The 14,032-nt window shown below is 39.0% G+C and overlaps 1 protein-coding gene across 2 annotated transcripts in view; it reads left to right on the top strand.

Annotated features, from left to right (window-relative positions):
* Window positions 1-944: 944 nt before the first annotated feature.
* LOC110959203 (kelch domain-containing protein 8B-like) overlaps window positions 945-14,032 on the top strand; it is a 293,431-nt gene continuing 280,343 nt past the window's right edge. Inside the window, exon 1 of one of the 2 annotated variants that reach the window (XM_022205982.2) lies at window positions 945-1,319. The gene's annotated coding sequence lies outside the window, so the exon portion shown is untranslated. Of the gene's footprint in view, window positions 1,320-2,222; window positions 2,659-14,032 lie in introns of those variants that run through there. The other variant, XM_051949825.1, reaches the window with a different exon arrangement.

Raw genomic sequence — 14,032 nt, forward strand, 5'->3', positions numbered from 1 at the left:
CAGAATTGACAAAAATGAGACGCAAAACGGCAACAAATAAGACAAACGACACAAATTGTGGAGTTTGAGATCAGTTTATGAGGAAATAATCATTTCTTGAATCAATATCTGGAAATTTATGAGCTCCTTTGGCATTCAGAACTCATAAACTGAGGAGAACATTATGATTAAATTACAATGAGGACGAGTTAATAAGAATAAAAATTTCCATCTAATTTATAATTTAGATGTAGGAAGGTCAGCATCAGTTTACATTTTTATTATCTTACACATAAATACCTTTTTTTCTGCAATTTGCTGGTTTAAAATGGTCATTTTCATTTAGTTTTAGTGTAAATTAAGATCAGGAAGGGGAGTTCTTTGTAGGTCATATTTTTGGTATTTTAACTGTCTGACATAAATAATGTGTTTTCTGCAAGCTGCTTGTTTAAAAAAGATTTTAATCCAGTTTTAGTTAAAGAGAGGAGATAAAAGTGTCGTTTTTACTGTTTTCTGCTTGATTTAAATATAATTTGACGTAAAACTGGACACAGGTTGTTAAGTTTGACATCAGTTTATAAGGAAATAATCATTTTTTGTATTAATATCTTGAAATTTATGAGCTTCTTTAGCATTCAGAACTCATAAACTGCAGAAAATCACCAATAAATTGTCATGTCAGAGGATTATGATGAACTCGGAGTTAAGAAGAATAAGACATTTTCATGTAATTTATATTTTAAGTTTGGGAAATTAAGTCGGAATTATGTTTTTTGGACAATTTACTTTTTTACTGTATCACACCTAAATAAATGTGTTTTCTGCAGTTTGCTCGTTATAAATGAGGATTTGAATGCAGTTTTCATGTAAATCCATGAGATAAAAGCGGGAGATTGAAGTGTGGTTTTGAACTGTTTTCTGCTGTGGAGCCTCCCCGGCCACACGGGGGCAGTAGCGCCTCTCCCGGACCACCTCCACCTTCTCCACGCAGCATCCTTCCCTTCAGGTGAGTCTGCGTGGAGTTTCCTACCTGATCGGGTCGCGGAGCCGCGCTCAGCCTCGAACCAGCGGCGACAGGAGACGCGGCGATGAGGCGGAGACATGTGGCACCGGGGTCCGAACAAAAAACACGCCGGTGAGGAGAGGAGGGGGGGAGAGGGACGAGCAGAAGGAGGCAGGAGGGGGGAGAAGTGTTGAGTCAGTGCAGGGGGGACGATGGGAACTGTTGGTTCTGCAGGATTCCGTCTCTGAACAGGTAGAAACCACAGCAGGAGCGACGCTGGAGACGGAGCGTTTACGCGGAGCCGCTCTGACGCACCGCTGATCCAAACAGCCACCAGGTAAGAACCCGTTCCTCCAAACTTTACTCCTCTTTTTTTGGCTGCTGCTGCTGGGAAAAAGTCCAGATGTGGAGCTCGGATGCGGCGCCTCTGCTCCCACCTCTGGGCGAGATGTTCGCGGTGTGTTTCTGGGCGTTGCGGAGGTTTTCTCAGAGTTGAATGTGGCGATAAAATGGTGGATGAGGATCAAGAAAAAACAAAACACACAAAACTGAGATCTGTTTGGACGACATAGCCAAGATAATCCGCTGCCCTGTGGTCCGCATGAGCTGCTTTTTCCAAGTTTGGAGCACAGACATCAGCAGAGCTCTCCGGCTTTAAAGTGATCCCCGCGTCGTGGTGCCATTTGGTAGAGCGCAAATCTTTGTGAGTGTTGCGTGATTTTTTATTTATTTTAGGTTGTGATTCAGGGATTTAGGCTCAAGGTTGCACAGAGAAATGCACCCAGCTGTTGAGTGAGATGCGTCTTTTTCTGCACAAGCTGGTGCCATCTGCTGCGCCGCCAACATCTGGATGTTTGGAAAAGCTCTCAGCGGTTTGGTTTTCTTTTTCGTAGCAAGTATCTTCTCGTGTTGGAGCAGATTTTGTTTGTGGTTCAGTAGCTGTCACGTCTTGATCTGGAGCTTCTTCTTCTTCTTCTTCCCAACGTGGTGTGAGTTCATTTGCATAATGGGGATTACAGCTGACATGCGGCTTCTGGGCCTGCATCCAGCGGCGCACTGACAGCTCTGATCAAATGCCACCTTCAATCAGGACGCAGCACAGAGACCCAATCTTCTCCATGACTGGTACAGAAGCAGGAGGACGCTGAATTAGATCAGCCAATGGTCTGCTTTCCCTGCTGAGCTTGCATTGATTCCATTAGTCCCATTCTGTAGCCTGCAGGAGAGACATGCACATTTTCTTGTTAGTGTCTTTAAATCTTCTTGTTTTTTTCTGCTTGAGCTGCATAAACAAGCGAGTCGCCCACTTTACAGCTAAATTTATTCCAAAGTTCAAGCTGCCGGTCGGAGCCCACAGGAGGACACACAGTCCTGCAGCTACAGTGACGAAACTGGGAATGTATTTTTGATGAAGCCACTTCCTAGAGCAACTTGCTTACAGTTAGCAGCTGCTCTGCTTCTCATTTTGGCTTTTTGTGTAGTTTTTCTACATTTTTTCCTGCGGTTTGCCCTCCTTTTCTGGGCGATATCATGAAAGCAGTGTCGGTCTTATTTCTTAGGTTTGTTATCTGCAGCTGATGGTGTTTGTGATGCAGGAAGAGCAGCTCGTCCTCCTGTTGGACCATCACCTGGGAGCAGTCAGGGGTGATCCAGGGCCTGGTTTGTCAGCCGGTTAGGTGGGTAAACCATGCAAACGCTAATGTCTGCATGTGCTGCTGCAGAGGTGTGATCACAAGCAGAGCAACTCTTGAATTGAAAGTATAGTAGATTGTACAAAGATGCGATTAATGTCAGTCTTTCGTCTCTGTCTGGTGTTGTCACTGTGGCCCCTATCAGGAGGTTTAGTCTTCCGTTTGCATCAATATTTAACCTGTTTTTCTCGATGCATTTAACTGAACCAGGTGTATTTCCTGCTAAGCTCAAACTGCAAGAACGTTCTCAATCTGAGTCGTAATTAGAATCAGGTTTTGCAGGCGTTTTACGGAGGTTTGAAGGATGCATTTTAGCGAGCGACACTGTCTAGTTGGAGTTGGATTCTGCAGAGGAAAAGTGCTCGACGTTATGCAGGATTTCAGTGCATTAGTGTTTCAATAAAACCACAATTTGTGACCTGCACGGCTCAGCGCTCAAACCAAACATAATAAGTATGTGTGTGGTGAACAAAGGAGCTGTGGAAATAATGGGAAACGCAGCAGAACACGGTGTAAAAATCACAAAACTATGAGTCATGATGGATGAACTCACTTGAAATGAGCTTTATGTTTGTAAATTGCTGCTGCTGCTGCGGGTGCTGGTGCATGATGGGAAAGCTCTCCTGGACACTGCAGTGAAGTCCAGAAAACAGGACTAATGTTCCTGTTTGTACAGGTTCCTTCAGGCCTTAAAAAATACATTTGTTTTATCTTTTTTTCTTGAATCTACGTTTCCTCCACCTTCTAAAGCATCAGTGTCTCAGATTGCTGCTGGATGTCTTTCTGTACATAAATAACAAGCTCTTAAAGGATTTGTACTGATCCATGCAGAAGTGTTGATGCGTGTCTCCTAAGCACCAGTTCTTGATTTCCACATTCAAATGTATACTATTAACATATGATGTATATTTTATGATCCAACAGAGTCACTGAGGGTCTACACAGATGTTTAGGTACAGACCAAATCTGGTCACTGCAGGCTCACTGACTGCACATGTAGCAGAAAAACAGATGTTTGTTAAGAAAAGAGGCCGTACCGAGGAGATTCTTTATCATCAGCACCTTTATGATCCATCATTAAAGGAGTTGTGCTTGAAGTAGTCGCTGTCAGACTTTAGAGAACTTTGATTTGTTCATTCTTTCCATCGACGGAGCTGAAACACAAAAGGAAATTGTCCAGAAATTCTCGGCATACCTCATCAGTAATCGCACTGACACTGTTCTACCTCTTCAGTCTGTAACCAGCTGCTATATCTGGGGAAAAGTGCAAATTCACAACCTTTCAGAAACATCCATGAGAGCCTGCTGTGTTTCTCTCTGTATTGTATACATATTATAGTATCGACAGAACCACCGCTACACCTCCTGTTCACCTTAAAAGTCTGCATTGGTCATATGGAAACCAAACCTAATCCAGAAATAAACAAAGAGGTGGAGCAAAAGTGGAACTCAGGTGATTATGCATAACTTTACGTCTTAATAAACTGTAAATAGACGAGTTTTGTAAACAAATAATGCTGTACAGTGATCATCAACAGTGAAATTAGCTATAGAGACCAAAAACTGTTCTTTGCACCAGGCCAAAAACACTTTTATTTCTACTGTAAATTTGGAGATTTTAACTTGGAGGTCTGTGCGGAGTGACTTATTCTTGGAGGACGCTTCCAGTGGACATTTGAGGAACTGCAGTTTTATTTTTTAATATTTTCGGATTGACTTCATTTCTCAGGTTTAGAAGTTGTTGTCAGAGAGGAGCCCGACAAATCCACAATGTTTCCCTTTAACAGGAAATAACTTGCAGCAGAACCAGGCGAAGTGGAGGCCGATATCTGCCTCAACCAGTCAGGGTGAGAGTGAATGTTAATTTTAAGGTACATGGACTTTCAAAAAGAATGTGTTGACCATATTTGGCACTTTCTGTATGTATGAGTTTATGGGGATTGACTTACATTTGGAGCCTGAAGTGGACACCTGAGAAACTGTGGTTTTTGATCTTTTCATGTTGCCTTACTGTCTGGGCCCTGGAAGTTGCTGTTTGAGTCCTCTAATGCAGTGGTTCTCAACCCTGTTCCTCAGGACCCCATGTCCTGCATGTTTTAGATGCTTCCCTGCTCCAACACACCTGATTCAAATGATCAGCTCGTTATCAAGCCTCTGCAGAAGCCTGATGACGAGCTGATCATTTGAATCAGGTGTGTTGGAGCAGGGAAGCATCTAAAACATGCAGGACATGGGGTCCTGAGGAACAGGGTTGAGAACCACTGCTCTAATGGGTACACAGCTGGAGGAAGTGATGTCATGGTATTTTTACATCAGCATTTCACAGTGTTACCTAAATTAAGACACTTAACATAGTAAGGCAAACACTAAGGCAACATTAAGGCAAATACTACAATATTGTATTATAGAAAGAAATCCAACAAATTTAAATTCCTTTGTGAGCAGTTCTTCGGCGACAGTGTGAAAAATGAATGCGACATACGACAATCTAACAGCAAGGCCTCATTCAAACACCATCTTAGAATGCATTAATTAACAGCTGAGCAATAATCCAGTCGACAAGTAGAATATAGTCCTATTTCTGTGTTGTTTCTTGTTCTGTTTGTTCCTGTTGACCGAATGATTGGTCTAATATCAACTTGTTAACATAAACATGATGTACATTAAGATGTCTGCTTTGACTGATGTGATCTGAAACATGATCTTTTGATGTAAGTGTGTCTCCTTTTTTTCGGACCCCAGGAAGACGAGCTGGTGCCGTTGCATCAGCTAACGGGGATCCTTTTAAATAAATAAATACATAAATGTATTGCTTTGTTGTTGTTGCTTTAACGGGAAGAAATTTCCAGCAGAACCAGGTTTAGTGGAGGGAGACATCTGCCTCAACCAGTCAGGGTGAGGGTGGATGTTGGGTCCTGAAACTACTAAGTCAGTTTTAAGGATGGAAGGTATTTCAAACGGGATGTGTTGACCTTATTCCATACTTTCTGTATGTGTGACTTAATGGGGAATGACTGAGTTTTGGAGCCTCAAGTGGACATTTGGGCCTTAGAAAAGGTGGACATCTGCCTTGACCAGTCGGGGTAGGGTAGATGTTGGCTACTAAAACTACTAAATCAGCTTCAGGGATAGAGGGTATTTCAAAAGGGATGCGTTGAACTTATTTGTCACTTTCTTTGTGTATGACTTTATGGGGAATGAGTGAGTTTCAGAGCCTCAAGTGGACATTTGGGCCCTAGGAAAGGTGGACATCTGCCTCGACCAGTTAGGGTGAGGATGGATGTTGGATTCTAAAACTACTAAATCAGCTTTAAGGATAGAAGGTATTTCAAAAGGGTTGTGCAAGTTCACCTTATTTGACACTTTCTGTATGTTTGATTTCATGGGGATTAACTGAGTTTCGGACTCTCAAGTGAACACTTGGGCCCTAGGGAAGGTGAACATCTGCCTTGACCAGTCGGGGTGAGTGCCCTTAACCCACAAAGTCTGTTCTAAGGATATGTGGACTTTTAAAGAGGTTTATTGACCTTATTTGGCACTTTTAGGGTCTTTTTGCTGGTCCTGCTCCAGCATACGTCTGTATTTATGAGTCCGTGTGTAGAAAATAGATGTAAACGGGTCGGATTTATCACCGTTGGTTGTCCAGTAGTGCCAGTATACATACTTTATGACTACAGACAGTTATTGCACACACATTTAGAAACGTGTGTTCAGTGCCTGCTTTGATAAATGAGGCTCCCGGCCTGTGGAGAACTGAGTCGAGTGTGAACGTTCGGCACAAAGTGTATTTAGCTGCGATTAGGGTGGTTTGTGTACGACACACACACACACACACACACACACACACACACACACACACACACACACACACACACACACTGGTCCAGACATTAACCCAGACAGATGAGGGTGGAACTCGGCCAATATCCCCATCAGAGGATTAAGTGGCTGCTTGCAGCGGACAGTTTGGACGTTCAGCGGCCGTCAACGGCGACTTTCTAGGTCTGGATGATGCAGACGGAGAGAGATACGGAGGAAAATATTAAAGACAGGATGGTGCATGAAGTATAAATGCGTAATAAATGGTTCAAACAGGCATCAGAAAAATGAGCTAGTGTATAAAAAGGTACAGGAGGGAGGATTTAGTGGCATCTAGTGCAGGTATTTTTCAAATGGGAGGCCAGATTTTATTGTGTTGTTGTTTTATAGAGGCTCATTTTACAACTATGTCAATGTGAGAGATCAGAAATCAAATACTGATTTACCTTACGTCATTATTTTACCGTTAAGGTTGGTAATTTTCTGTCTGCTTCTGGTATTAGAGTCACCCCTGATATGAATAGTCCAGGAGAAAAGAGGGTTTGAGGGAGAAAACGTTCACCAAAGCCAAAACATCCAGAGTTTGTTTAGGATTTTTAGACATTACATGAAAATCAGTCCATTATTATCCAGATTATTGACACTTTTGTACGTTCATGTCCAAGTTATTGATAGTTTTGCAAGGAAATACTGAAGTTATTGACAGTTTGATGTGTTAATATCCAGGTTATTGACAGTGTCGTGCTGTATTATTCAGGTTTTTGACAGTTTTGTTGGTAGTATCCACGTTTTTGATAATTTTGTGCAGAAAAATCCAGTTTATTGGCGGTTTCATAGGTTAATATTCAGGTTTTTAGCAGTTTTATGTGTTTATATCCAGATTTTTGACACTTTCATACGTGAATATCCAGGTCATTGATTGTGCTGTGTGTTAATGTTGTGGTTTTTTTGACACTTTGTGTGTTATCATCCAAGTTATTGACACTATTGTGTGTTATTATTCATAGATTTGACACTCTTGTGCAACAATTTCCAGATAATTGATAGTTGTTTGTATTAATATCTGGTTTTTTAACAGTTTCATGTATAAATATACAGTTTTGTGTGTTAATATCCAGATATCCAACAGTTTTGTGGGTCATTATCCCGCTATTGACACTTTTGTGCGTTAATATTCAGGTTTCTAACAATTTTGTGTGTTAATGTCCAGCTTTTTGAAACTTATGTTCATTATTATCTAGATTATTGATGGTTTTGTGTGTTAATATCAAGATTAGTGACAATTTCATACGTTAAAATTCAGATTTTAAGCAGTTTTGTGTGTTAATGTTGTGGTTTTTGACACTTTTGTGCATTGCCATCCAGGTTATTGGCAGTTTTATGTGTTGATATCCACAGTTTCAACATGTTTGCTAATGAATTTCTAGGTTATTCATAGTTTTGTGTCATAATATGTGCGTTTTTAGCAATTTTTATGTGTTAATATTGAGATTTTTAACATTTTTGTGCATAAATGTGAAGATTTTAAACAGTTTTGTGTATTGATATCCAGGCTTTTTTTATTTTTACAGTTTTGTGCAAAAATATGGAGATTGTTGAGAGTTTTATGCGATGATATCCAGGTTCATAATAGTTTTATGCATTTGTATCCAGATGTTTTACACTTTTGTGTATTATCATCGAGGTTATTGACACTTTTGTGTGTTAATATCCTGTTTTTTTTAAAAATTTTTGTGTGTTGATATACAGATTTCTAATAGTTTTGTGTGTTAATATCGAGGTTATTGACAGTTTTATGTGTCAATAGTCAGATTTGTGACAGTTTTCTTTGTTAATATCAATGATATTTACACGTTGGTGCCTTCATATCCAGGTTTTCGATGCTTTTGTGTTCCATCATCCAGGTTCTTGATAGTTTTGTGTATTAATGTCTACATTTTTTGACACTTCTGTGATTCATTATCCAGGTTTTTGACACTTTTGTACATTATTTTCCAGGCTAATAGAGACTTTAGAATGTTAATATCCAGATTATTGACAGTTTTATGTGTTAACATCGAGGGTTTTACAGATTACTGTCATAATTCAGGACATTCACACACAGTTTTTTGCAGTCTGTACACGGCTGGGTGCCTTTTTTTTATTGTTTTTGGGGTATTTGTTGCTTGTGGTAGTGCAATTAACATGTTTCAGAGTGCAACAGAGCAAATAACCTGAGCCGTCACGTTAATCACCATAATTCAGATTATGAGGAGACTAAGAGAAGAAAAGGATCTATTAGAAGCTGCAGCTGATTAAAGCATCTCCTAGCAGATAATATTTAGTCTCTGAACAACGCAGACGGGTTGTGTGTGTGTGTGTTTGTGTGTGACAGCAGCTGCTGTCTTGTGTAATTGCAGCTTATTGTTTACATGATTCCCCTCGTTAGACCGGCTGACCCGGTTCAGCTGAGGTGCTGCTCGGCTGGATCCTGATTAGAGACGGTGGACTTCTGGGAAACGTTCTGAGAAGCGTTCTGGCCTGTTCTCCCTGGCCTTCCACTGATGTATTGGGGACAAATGCAGGTCCTCTGAGGGTAAAACAAACGGTTTGTTTCCAGCAGCAGCCACGGTGCGTTTAGGGTCACAAACATGAGCATATTTAGAAACCAAACTGTTAATATTACCACATATATATCGCCACATCCAGACAAAAAAACCCGAAACAGTCTAGTCCAGAATTTATGGAGTTTTATCACTGCAGTCTCCATTCTTTTATTAAGCAGTATTTAAATATTTTAAACAGATATTTTTTAAATGGTTAATATCCAAATTTTAACAGTTTTTTGTGTTAATGTCCACGTTTTTGACACTTTCCTGCATTATTGTCCAGGTTTATAATAGTTTGTGTGTTAATGTGTTGTTGTTTTTTTCACAGTTTTGTACTTTACTAATCTGGTTTTTAACAATTTTGTGCATAAATATCCAGATCATTGACAGTTTCATGCATTAGAGTTATAATTGTTTTGTGCATTAATGTCCATATTTTTGTTCGTTATTTCCCAGGATATTGATAGTTTTATGCGTTAATATCCAGGTTTCGAACAGTTTTGCATGGTAATATCCAAATTGCTCACAGTTTTGTGTTAATATCTGGATTATGAATAGTTTTGTGTGTTAATATTCAATTTTATAACCGTTTCATGTGTTAGTATGTTGGTTTTTGACAGTTTTGTACATTGCTATTGTAGTTTTTTGCATAAATATTCAGATTATTGACAGTTTAATGCGTTAATATCTTGGTTTTTAATAGTTTTGTGTGTCAATATCTAGGTTTATAATCGTTTTATGTGTTAATATTTAAATTTTTAACAATTTTGTGTGCCAATATCCAAGTTTATAAACATTTTGTGTGTCAGTACCCAGATTTATAATAGTTTTGTGCGTGAATGTCCAGATTTATAACAGTTTTATGTATTAATATCCAAGTTTATAATAGTTTTGTTTGTTAATATTTTGGTTTTTGACAATTTTGTACAATACTGTCCAAGTTTTTAATTTAATGTTTTATGCATAAATATCCGGATTACTGACAGATTAATTTGTTAATATCCAGGTCTTTGACAGCATTGTGTGTTATTATCCAGATTGGTGACAGTTTATGTGTTAATATCCAGGTTTCTAATCGTATTGTGTGTTAGTATCCATTTTATTGACACTTTCTGAACATCAGTATCCAGGATATTGGTAATTTTATGTGCTAAAATCCAGGTTTTTAACATTTACAGCTGCATCTGTTAATTTATATTCAGATGGATCTCTTTTTATTTTAATCTTCAATGATAATCAGGTAGATCTGGTTGCAGTAATTTGTCTTCCAGGACCCTCTAGCTGTATTTCTGCGCTGCCATTCATGCTCCAGAGTTCCTGAATAAGTGGTGATGAGTGTACATGTGGTTTATTCATGTGATGACATTGGAGCAGCTCTTAAAGTGGACTCTTCACTGTACGTTGAAATGATAAATGGATGTTTTTTACACCTACTTTGACTCTTTAGAGCACTCTGAAGGGTGATTTGTACAAACTCAGTAAATATATGATCTGCAGGTGTAGCTGAATGCAGTGACATCCAACATGTGCTTATAGAGATTGCAGCTGATTGCACAGAACAAGAAGCTGGATTGATTTGTTTGAAAACCTGCAATCATGAGGACCCAACCTGCTTCATTCAAGTATAGAAACAGAAATAGCAACGTCAAGCTTCAACCAGGGCAAAAATACGACCCCTGTAGAAGTAATCAGTATAGGGCTCCCCCGTATATTGACGTTGTGATGTTACAGATGCAATCCTCGCTTGAATTGCAGGAAATGAAATGTGAAGTAAGCTAGCGTCATGCTCCAACTTGATACAGCAAGAATACTCACATGTTTCACATCAAATCGGATATGATTTACTCAGATTTAAAGGTTCTTGGATGCGATAAGTTTCTTTATTTCTTTATTTAGAGGAGACAGTTTGTTGGAATGCGGAGAAACACTGAAAACTACGGCTTGTTTAAAAAAAAAAAAAAAAAGCACAGTTATTCCTGGAAAATGAATCACGAGTCAAATCTCTTTATGGTGAAGCCAAATCTGAAGGTCCTCCAAAGTAAAAAGCAATTTTAGAGGACTTTGTCGATGTTCCACTGCATGAGAAAAGTTCCAAAACCTTCCAAAAACATCATCTGACAGAAACAGCATCGTCAGGTTTTAAGAAGTTGTTCGACACAGATTAAATTATGAGTTCTCGTTCTCTTGCTGTACAGCAGAGATCTGATTAAGTTAATTTAATATATATATTAATGACCTTCCTCAAGTGTGTCCAGATGTTGCCGTCCAGATGTTCCTCTGATTTCTACTCCTGTATGATCTGAAGAACATCTGGCAGTTGCAGCCGCTGAAGAGTCTGACTGGTTTATTTCTCAGTTAATTCTAACATTTTATTCAGTATCAAACCTGTGACACACTTTAAAGATCCAGATGTTAGACTTACTGTCTTACTGCAGCGTGACGACAAACTTATTCTACGAACAAAACATTAAAGTTTTATGTAAAAAGCAAAGAAATCATTATTACTGCAACATAACAAAATGTAATTCCATTCCCTACAGACACTACAGGCTCAGGAGGCTTTGCTGTGTTGAAAATCAGCCTCAATGTTTGGCTAAAGTCAGCAGCAATAATCATCTTTTATTTATGATATGAGCTGATTTTATTCCGTCCTGTTTGGTTTCGGTTGTCTGCTCAAAGACAACAGATGCTAATTAGCTGCTCGCTAACTCCCGTGCAATTACTATTAATTGTGGGTCGTCCCTACAACGAAATACACAATAAAGCAAATAAATAATTGAAATAAGATATACATTTTTTATTTTGTAAATAGATGTACTTCCCTAGAAATAATCCAACAGTCTAATAAATACTATATTTTACTTGTACCTGTATTCTTTATCTCAGCGTATTCTATTTTTAATTGTATTTTGTGCTATTTTAATTGTAAAAGTGCTCCACATGCAAATAAAATAAAACAAATAAACAGAAAGCAAATAAAGTTTATATGTATATATATATATATATATAGTGTAAAATTGGAAAAAAAATCCCTACTAATCTCTCTAGAATTATTATTTTCAAATACTTATTGAAGTGAAAATGCCTCTATTTTTACTCCCCCAGGAATGCGACAGTTTTGTGACAATCCACGTTGGTTTGTAATTCTGTGTGATGTCTGTCTGTCTGTCTGTCTGAGCAACATTACTCAAAAACAGATTAACGGATTTGGATTATGGCAGTGATGCACCTTATAGTCTGGATCCACAGATTTGTTAAAAATTTCCGTATCATTGTGAGATAGCGGCACAGCATCACTGTAACTATGACAACAAGTGAACACTACGTCAGCTGCCTGCTGATGATCACATGATTGCGATCCTACTACAGATCAACTGCTGCAGGACTTATCAGTCAGAAATGATAGAAGGAACAGTTGATTCAATAGTGGGGGTGTTTCTGAGTCCCATCCATTCCCGCCACCTGCTACATATTTAGGTCACGTGATTCAGTGTCCCTACATAACATACACATGCATATCACACACCTGTGCTCAGTGCAACGTCATTTAGTTTGTGGGTACATCTATATTAAATGGACACATTCTATGTTGCTGTGACTTCTGATCATGAATAACTGAAATGCTACATAAAAAAAACTAGAAAAGCACTCAGAGAGTGCAGACCTCCGCCAAGGATAGAGAGGAAAACAGGAAACCCATGCAGTAAAGGATCATGAGCTTGAATCAAACGTGTGTCTCTGACACAGTTCTGTTTACAAATCACCTTCTTAACCGGTTGACCTATCTGGACACCTTGCTCCAATTTGTTGGACGACATACTAATCTATGATGTTTTTGTCCTATTTTGGACCACATACTAAAACATACTAAAAAATTCAAAGTGATCCAGAATCCAGGATCCTTTCCGGATTGCCACCAAAATTAAATCAGCTCTTCCTCTTACCATAGTCTACATCCCCTCAACATTTCATGTGAATCTGCCCAGGCGTTTTTGAGTTATCTTGCTAACAGACAGACAGACAGACAGACACACAAACGCTATGTGTCACATAACCTCCTTGGCGGAGGTAAAAATGCTGCATTTCTGACAATGCTGTATGGGGGAATGGACAGCCTTGGAGGAGGACGGCGCTCTTTGAGTGCTTTTCTTGTATTCACCATGTTTAACATTTAGTTCATTTGATAGTTTCTATCAGTTTTCTTTGTGTGTTTGTGTTTGTTTCTTTTTCTTTCTTTTTCATATTTCACATATTATTTAGCATTTAGTTAGTATTTCTATCTTATCTTTTGTATGTTTAGTATTTAGTTATTTTTCTCACTTTCCCTTTTAAAACATATTTTAAAATTCAGTTTAGTTGTGTAGAAACATAACTTTGTGTAGACTGGGTTGTGACATGTTGGCAGAGAAGCTGAATTATTTAATTTATCGTGAGATTCTTGACTTCTACACTCTAGAGACCCCAGCTGAGGCTGTCAATGACGGGTCTGATTAATGGATTTATTCTTCATTGTGTAAATTAAGTGACAAATTTCCATCACATCGAGTCTGAGACTTCTTCTGTTTGACCTGCGACCTCCATCTGTGGAGAAGCTGACGTCCTCCAGGGTGATTGTGAAGCAGACGGTATAATTCAGTTTGATGAAGAATCTCTGAGGTTCAGCCTCAGATTTATTCTGTATGCAGGAAGCAAAGTGCTTGTTTCATCAGTTTTAACCCTCCTGTGAGACCAGCGTCTCCTCGCTGAACCTCTCTATTCCTTATTAAGCTCTCTGCTCATTAGAGCTTCTCCTCTTGGACACTTCATTACTGACCCAGAGGTTTTGTTCTTTCCTCTGAGGACCTGCAGAACTCTCTGGGTCTAATGCGAAGGCTCAGGAAGGTCCAGGAGCTGCTGCTTGAGGCTTTTATACCTCGACTGCTTTTATGAATTCACCTTGAGACTTGTTTGTG

The sequence above is a fragment of the Acanthochromis polyacanthus genome, chromosome 6 (assembly GCF_021347895.1).
Source record: "Acanthochromis polyacanthus isolate Apoly-LR-REF ecotype Palm Island chromosome 6, KAUST_Apoly_ChrSc, whole genome shotgun sequence".
NCBI classification, from domain to species: domain Eukaryota; kingdom Metazoa; phylum Chordata; class Actinopteri; family Pomacentridae; genus Acanthochromis; species Acanthochromis polyacanthus.